This window comes from Grampus griseus (genome assembly GCF_964374135.1).
Source record: "Grampus griseus genome assembly, chromosome: 7".
NCBI lineage: Eukaryota > Metazoa > Chordata > Mammalia > Artiodactyla > Delphinidae > Grampus > Grampus griseus.
This window is the reverse complement of record NC_139001.1, coordinates 47,358,451-47,365,499: the sequence shown is the minus strand read 5'-3', so window position 1 is coordinate 47,365,499 and position 7,049 is coordinate 47,358,451. Positions and strand designations below refer to the sequence as shown.

At 35.3% G+C, this 7,049-nt stretch overlaps 1 pseudogene across 1 annotated transcript; it reads left to right on the top strand.

Annotated features, from left to right (window-relative positions):
* The first annotated feature begins 3,298 nt into the window (after window positions 1-3,298).
* Window positions 3,299-3,796, top strand: LOC309825363 (prefoldin subunit 2-like; annotated as a pseudogene). The gene has a single exon. The product of its transcript is annotated as a prefoldin subunit 2-like (transcript).
* The last annotated feature ends 3,253 nt before the right edge of the window (window positions 3,797-7,049 follow it).

Here is a 7,049-nt window from a genome sequence, read left to right as displayed (position 1 = left end):
TCTCTTCGATATAGAACGGGCAGGGGATGATTAGGTTATACAAAAATCGTATGTTTAAATGTTCAAGAAACTGTAAAGCATTTTTCCAAAGTCATTATAATAGTTTACATTCCTTTCGGCCAGTGTATGAGAGTTCAAGTTGCTCTGCATGCTTACCAACACTTGGTATGGTCCAAACTTGATTTTTGGCAATTCTCCTAGGGATACAGTGGTGTCTCGCTGTGGTTTAATATGCATTTCTCTAATGACTAATGATCTTAAGCATCTTTTTATGTGCTTATTTATATCCATACATATTCTTTGTTGAAGTGTCTGTTCAAAACTTTTTTCCATTATTAATTGGGTTGTATGTATTCTTTTTATTGAGTTGTAAGTTTGCTGTACAATATATTTTAGAAAGAAGTCCTTTGTCAGATAAATGTTTGCAAATATCTTCTTCCAGTCAGTAACTTGTCTTTTCTTTTTTGTAACAGTGATTATTGAAGAGCATTTTTTATATTTTTGATAAAATCCAATTTGACAATTTTTCTTTTTGTACTTTGTGTGTCTTTTTGTACAGATATTTGTCAAATCCAGGCTCACTAAAATTTTCTCCTCTTTCTTCTGAAGGTTTTATCTATCACAATTAGATCTATTATTCATTTTGAGTTAATTTTTGATATAGTGTGAAGTAAGGGTTGGGCTTTTATCTGTTTTTCTATGGCTATCTAACATCATTTGTTGTAAGTTTATCTTTTTTTTTTCCACTCAGTTGCCTTGATACCTTTGTCAAAAAACAATTGATCATATATGTGTGGTCTATATGTCCATTTTTATATCAATACAAAGCTGTCATGACTAATGCAGATTTTTCATAAATGTTGAAATCAGATAGTGTGACGAGTAACTTTGGTATTCTTTCTCAAAATCATTTTAGCTACTGTATTATATTTGCATTTCTATGTAAGTTTTAGAATCTGCTTGTCAATTTCTGTAGTGAAGACTGCTGGAATCTTAAATAGGATTGCTGAAAACTTTAGAAATGTTCAGGAAGAATTGGTACCTTATACGATTGAATTTTCCAATACATTAATATGATATATTCCTCTACTTAGGTCTTCTCTAATACCTCTCAGCAATGTTTTGTAGTTCTCGGTGTTTCATATGTTTTTCATATTTATCTCTATTTGATGCTTTTGCAAATAGTATTTATTTTAATTTTCCAATTTTTCAGTTTCCAATTTTTCAATGCTAGTATATAGAAACACATAGATTTTTTTAGGTTTTTTTTACAGGTTTATTGAAGTATAATTGATATTTTTAAAACTGCACATATTTAATGTATATAATTTGATGACTTCAGAAATATGCATGCATACAACTGTGATATCACCACAATCAAGGTAATAAACATCCATCACCTCCAAAAGTTTCCTTGTGTCCCTTTGGTGCAGGGGGTGCTTTTTGTTTTTTTGTGGTAAGAGCACTTAACATTAGATCTACTCTCTTAAATTTTTAAGTGCACCATATTGATTGTTAACTACAAGTACTATGTTGCACAGCAGATTTCTAGAGCTTATTCATCTTGTATAACTATAAATTAATATCTATTGAACAACAACTCCCCATTTCCCCCTCTCCTCCCATCCCGTGGCAACCACCATTCTATTTTCTGCTTCTATGATTTGACTATTTTAGATATCTCACATAAATGGTACCATGCAATATTTGTTCATCTTTGACTGACTTATTCAACATAGCATAATGTCTTTCAGATCCATCTATACTGTTTCAAGCGATAGGATCTCCTTTTTTTCTGACTGAATAATATTCCATTGTATGTATATGCCACATTTTTTTGTCCCATCATGGACACTGGGTTGTTGCCACATCTTGGTTATTGTGAATAATTCTGCAATGAACATTCTCATTCCTTTTCATAAATTTACATATCTTGGAGAGATTTTCATACATTTACATATCTTGGAACCTCACTACACTCATAAATTAGTTCTAGTAGGTTTTTCATAGCTTTCTTTGCATTTTTTACATAATTAGATATTCCACAAATAAAAAAGTTTTACCTCTTTCTTTCCAATCTGTATGTCTTATATTTCTTTTCCTTACTTTACTACAATAGTTAGGAATTCCAGCAAAAGAGTAAAAAGAAGTGAGGAGAAAGGATATCTTTGCCATTGTCTCCATGTTAGAGGTAAACAACCAGTTTTTACCCATTAAATATGGTGTTAGCTATTGCTTTTCTTAAAGCTCTTCATCATATTGGGGAAGTTATATTCTATTCCTAATGACTTAGACTTTTATTCACAAATATAGGTTGGTTTAATCTAACCTATATTTTTTTCTAACCTGTTAATACGATTATACTGATTGATTTTTTAGTATCAAACCAACCTTGCATTCTTTGCATAAAATCCACTTGATCATGATGTTTTATCTTTTATATATATCATTGGATTCAATTGGATAAAATTTTATTAAGAATTTTTGTGTATATGTTGATAACAGCTAATGATCTATATTTTTGTGTCTTGTAGAATTTATGCTGGCCTCAAAAAATGAGCTGGGACATGTCCCCTCCACTTCTATTGTCTGTATGTATAGTATTGGAGTTATTAATTCCTTAAGTCTTTAGTAGAACTTACCACTTAAGGCACCTAGACCTAGAGTTTCTTTTGCATAAAGCTTTTTAACTACTTATTCATTTTCTCTCATTTATTTGGGGTTTTTCAGGCTGTTTCTTCCTGAGTGAGATTTGATAGTTTCTATCCTTCAAAACCTTTGTTCATTTCATACAAATTTTCAAATTTATTTATATAAAATAGTTCATAATTTCCCCCTTATTTTTCTTTTAAAAATTGCAGAATCCATATTGATGCCCTCTCTCTTATGGTATGGGTAATTCTGTCTTATTTAGCTTTTCTTTTCATCAGTTGTAGCAAATGTTTATACATTCAATGATCTTTCCAAAGAAATGAATTTTTGTTTCTTCAGTTTTTTCTGTTGTTTTTGTTTTCTGTTTCATTGATATCCACTCTGATCTTTATTGTTTCCTGTCTTATGATTACTTTCCGGCCTAATGCATTTTTCTTTCTCTAATTTCTTAAGATCAAGTTTATATTATTGTCTTGAGATTTATATTTTAATCTAAATATTTAGTGGTATAAATTCCTATATAAGCAGTCTTTAGCTGTGTTGCACAAATTTTTTTTGTTTCATTCAGCTTAAAATACTTTAAAATTTCTGTTGTTTCTTTCTTTGCTGGTGGATTTTTCAGAATTACGTACTTAAACTTCCAAATATGGGCAGACTGGAAGCCCAGCAAGCAATGAAGACGGCAGAGAGCAGTGGTCGCACTGGCAAGAGCAGCCGGAGCGACTCCGGGAAAGGGGTTCACATCAGCAGAGCAAGTAATTGCTGGCTTCCATCGCCTTCGGCAGGAATAGCGGGGCCTGGCCTCCAAAGCAGCTGAGTTGGAGACGGAGTTAAATGAGCACTGTCTAGTGATTGATACTCTGAAGGTGGTAGATGAAACCTGCAAGTGCTACCGCATGGTTGGAGGGTGCTGATAGAGCGAACTGTCAAAGACGTGCTGCCTGCCCTGGAGAACAACCAGGAGCAGATACAGAAGATTACTGAGACACTGACACAGCGGTTTCTGGCAAAGGGAAAAGAACTAAATGAATTCCGGGAAAAACACAATATTCGTCTCATGGGGGAAGACAAGACGCCAGCAGCCAAAGAAAACTCAGAAGGGGCTGGGGCTGAGGCCAGCCCAGCTGCAGTACTGGTCTCCTAGAGAGCAAGGCCTTTGCATTTTTTCTACCCTGACTCCCACTTCTTATAATTTCTCTTTATTGTTATTATTTTCTCTGCCATTGTAATTTTTTGGTTAATTAAATTTTTTGGTCAGAAAAAAAAAATTTCCAAATATGTTGACAGTTTCTAGATTTTCTTTATATTTACTTCTAATTTAATTCCACTAGGCTCACACAACATACTTTTTATGATGTGAATATTTTAACAATTATTGAGACATGGATTATGGCCCAGAATATTGTGTCTGTCTTAGTATTTGTTCCTTACATATTTATTCTACTGTCTGGGGACAGAGTGTGTGTGAATGTTAGTTAATTAGTTGGCATCTCACTTAAATTTAGTCATATCTCCAGGAAAAACTGTAATTTGAGGCCCATAATTAAGACATTAACTTTTGTCAATTGGTACATTTCAGCATATGTTAAAGTTAATTCAAAACCTATGTTGTAGGGCTTCCCTGGTGGCGCAGTGGTCAAGAATCTGCCTGTCAAAGCAGGGGACACGGGTTCGAGCCCTGGTCCAGGAAGATCCCACATGCCGCACAACAACTAAGCTCACGAGCCACAACTACTGAAGCCTGTGCACCTAGAGCCCGTGCTCCGCAACGAGAAGCCACAGCAATGAGAAACCTGTGCAGCTCAACAAAGAGTAGCCCCACTCGCCGCAACTAGAAAAAGCCCGTGCACAGCAACAAAGACCCAAAGCAGCCAAAAAAACAAACAAAAAAACACTATGTTGTAGAGGCACAAATGCCAACCAGTGCCCTTTTATCTTTTTGTTGTATGCATTATTTTAGAAAACTTTGGTTTCCAATTGGGTCAAACTGTGGGCTTCTGTTTGAGTGTTGAGTTTCCTCCTCCTGTACCCAGGGTTTTGGGGGATTTTGTTGTTGTTATTGTGTTTTGAATTTTTTGCGGTAGTTAACGGATATACTTAAGGGAGAGAGTGTCCTCTCTATACTGCTAATATTTACAAGTTTCTTACTCCAGAGAGTCTCAAATAATTATTGTCCGGGTTAAAGGTGTTCCCATGGCTTTACTGGGCTTAGAATCACAGGCTTATGCTGGGTTTATCCTTGACTACACCACAGTAATGTCTTGGGTGTGTTTTACCTATAACCCTGAGAATGAGGACCATTTTTGGAAACAGAGGCAAAGGCAGCAGCAGCAAAGGCATTTTAGAGGATTCTAGTTAGCCATCGTCTTTTAAGAGTGTGGAAATCAGCATGCCACATGGTGAGTGCTCTGTCCTCCACATGAGCAAAGAACCAGTGGGCCTATATATGGCAGGGTATTGGTCTTTCCATTCATAAGGGTGTACCAACATGATCACAGTTCAGTTTTTTCCCTTTAAAGTCATTCTTAAAATTTCACTGGTGTATATTTTTACTTGAGCATCTGTAATTTAGTCTTCAAATCTGTTATGATTTTTCTCCTGTTATGACTTTTCTATTTTTTTAGAATACAAAACTCTTGTTTAATTTTTTCCTCTTTTTGTCCATTTTTCTTCTTAGTAAAAACTAAGGTTAAATCCTGCTTGTTTTTATATCCTCAAATTTTTGTTTGAACATATTTAATTCAGCTTGGTATTTTGTGTTAAAACAGCCTTTTGCTTCATAGTTGTTTTTTGTGCAGGGAAGGGAAATTTTATTAGGTAAAATATTTTTATTCTCTTCAGTTTTATTCTTGTAGTAGTTTTATGTAGAGTTGTGTGAAGACTGCCCTGTTGCCACATTTGATAAACAAAGTTGATGGCTTGGAGTAGCTCACAAGACTCTTATTTCAAGAGAAATCTCTTCTGTTAGTGTATAAAACTGCACTTTCTTTATGAGGTGGCCTTTTGAGGAGTGTATGTGTCTGTCCTTCCAATTTCTGTTGTTTTCTTTCGCCTTCCACAAACTTTAAAATTTCCCCCAGATTTATTTTTCCTTGAAATACAGTATCCATTTCACTTTTTTTTAACCTTCCTCTCTCCAAAAACCATTATCTTTCCAAAACTGCCTCCTCAACTCCCATATGTACTTTTTACCTCCAGCTTTATTGATATATAATTGACATACAACATTGTGTAAGCTTAAGGGGTACAACACGTTGATCTGATATACTTTTATTGCAAAATGATGACCACAGTCGTGTTACCTAACACCTCCATCACCTCACATAATTACTAGTTCTTTAGTGGTGAGAACGTTAAAGATTTACACTCTCAGCAACTTTCAGGTATATAATACAGTATTGTTAAATATAATTATCATGCTGTTACATTAGATACTCAGAACTTATTCATCTTATAGCTGGAAATTTGTACCCTTTGACCAATATCTCCCCACTTCCCCCAATTCCTAGCCCCAGGCAACCACCATTCTTCTCTTGGTTTCTATGAGTTTGGCTTTTTAGATTTCATATATAAGTGATATGATACAGTATTTGTCTTTCCCTCTCTGACTTACTTCATTTTTCATAACGTCCTCAAGGTTCACCTATGTTGTCACAAACGGCAGGATTTCCTCGGCAGGATCTTTTTATCCATTCATCTATAGACAAACACTTAGGTGGTTTCCATATCTCGACTATTGTGAACAATGCTGCCATAAACATGGGAGTGTAGATATCTCTTCAAAATCCTGATTTCAATTCCTTTGGACATATTCCCAGAAGTGGGATTGCTGGATCATTTCCTTCAATTCTGAAGGATAACTTTTCTGTATAGAATATTCTTGTTGGCAGTGTTTTGTTTTGTTTGTTTTTCTTTTAGCACTTTGCATATATCATCCCACTCTCTAGTGGCCTGTAAAGTTTCTTATGAGAAATCCACTATTAGCCTAGTGGGGGTCCTTTTTATGTTATAAGCTCCTATTCTCTTGCTGCTTTTTTAGATTCTCTCTTTGCCTTTGATGTTTGACTGTTTTAGTGTAACGTGTCTTGGAAAGGATCTCTTTAAGTTGAGTTTGTTTGGTGACCTATGAGTTTCTTGAACTTGGATATCTAAATCTCTCCCTAGCTTTGGAAAGCTCTCAGCCATTATTTCTTTTTTTTTTTTTTTTTTAAATTTATTTGGCTGTGTCGGGTCTTCGTCGCAGCATGTGGGATCTTTGTTGTGGCATGCAGGATCTTTTGTTGCGGCATGCAGGCTTCTCTCCACTTGTGGTGCACGAGCTCAGTAGTTGAAGCACATGGGCTCTCTCTGTGTGGCACGCGGGCTGTAGAGCACGCAGGTGTAGCTGCCCCATAGCA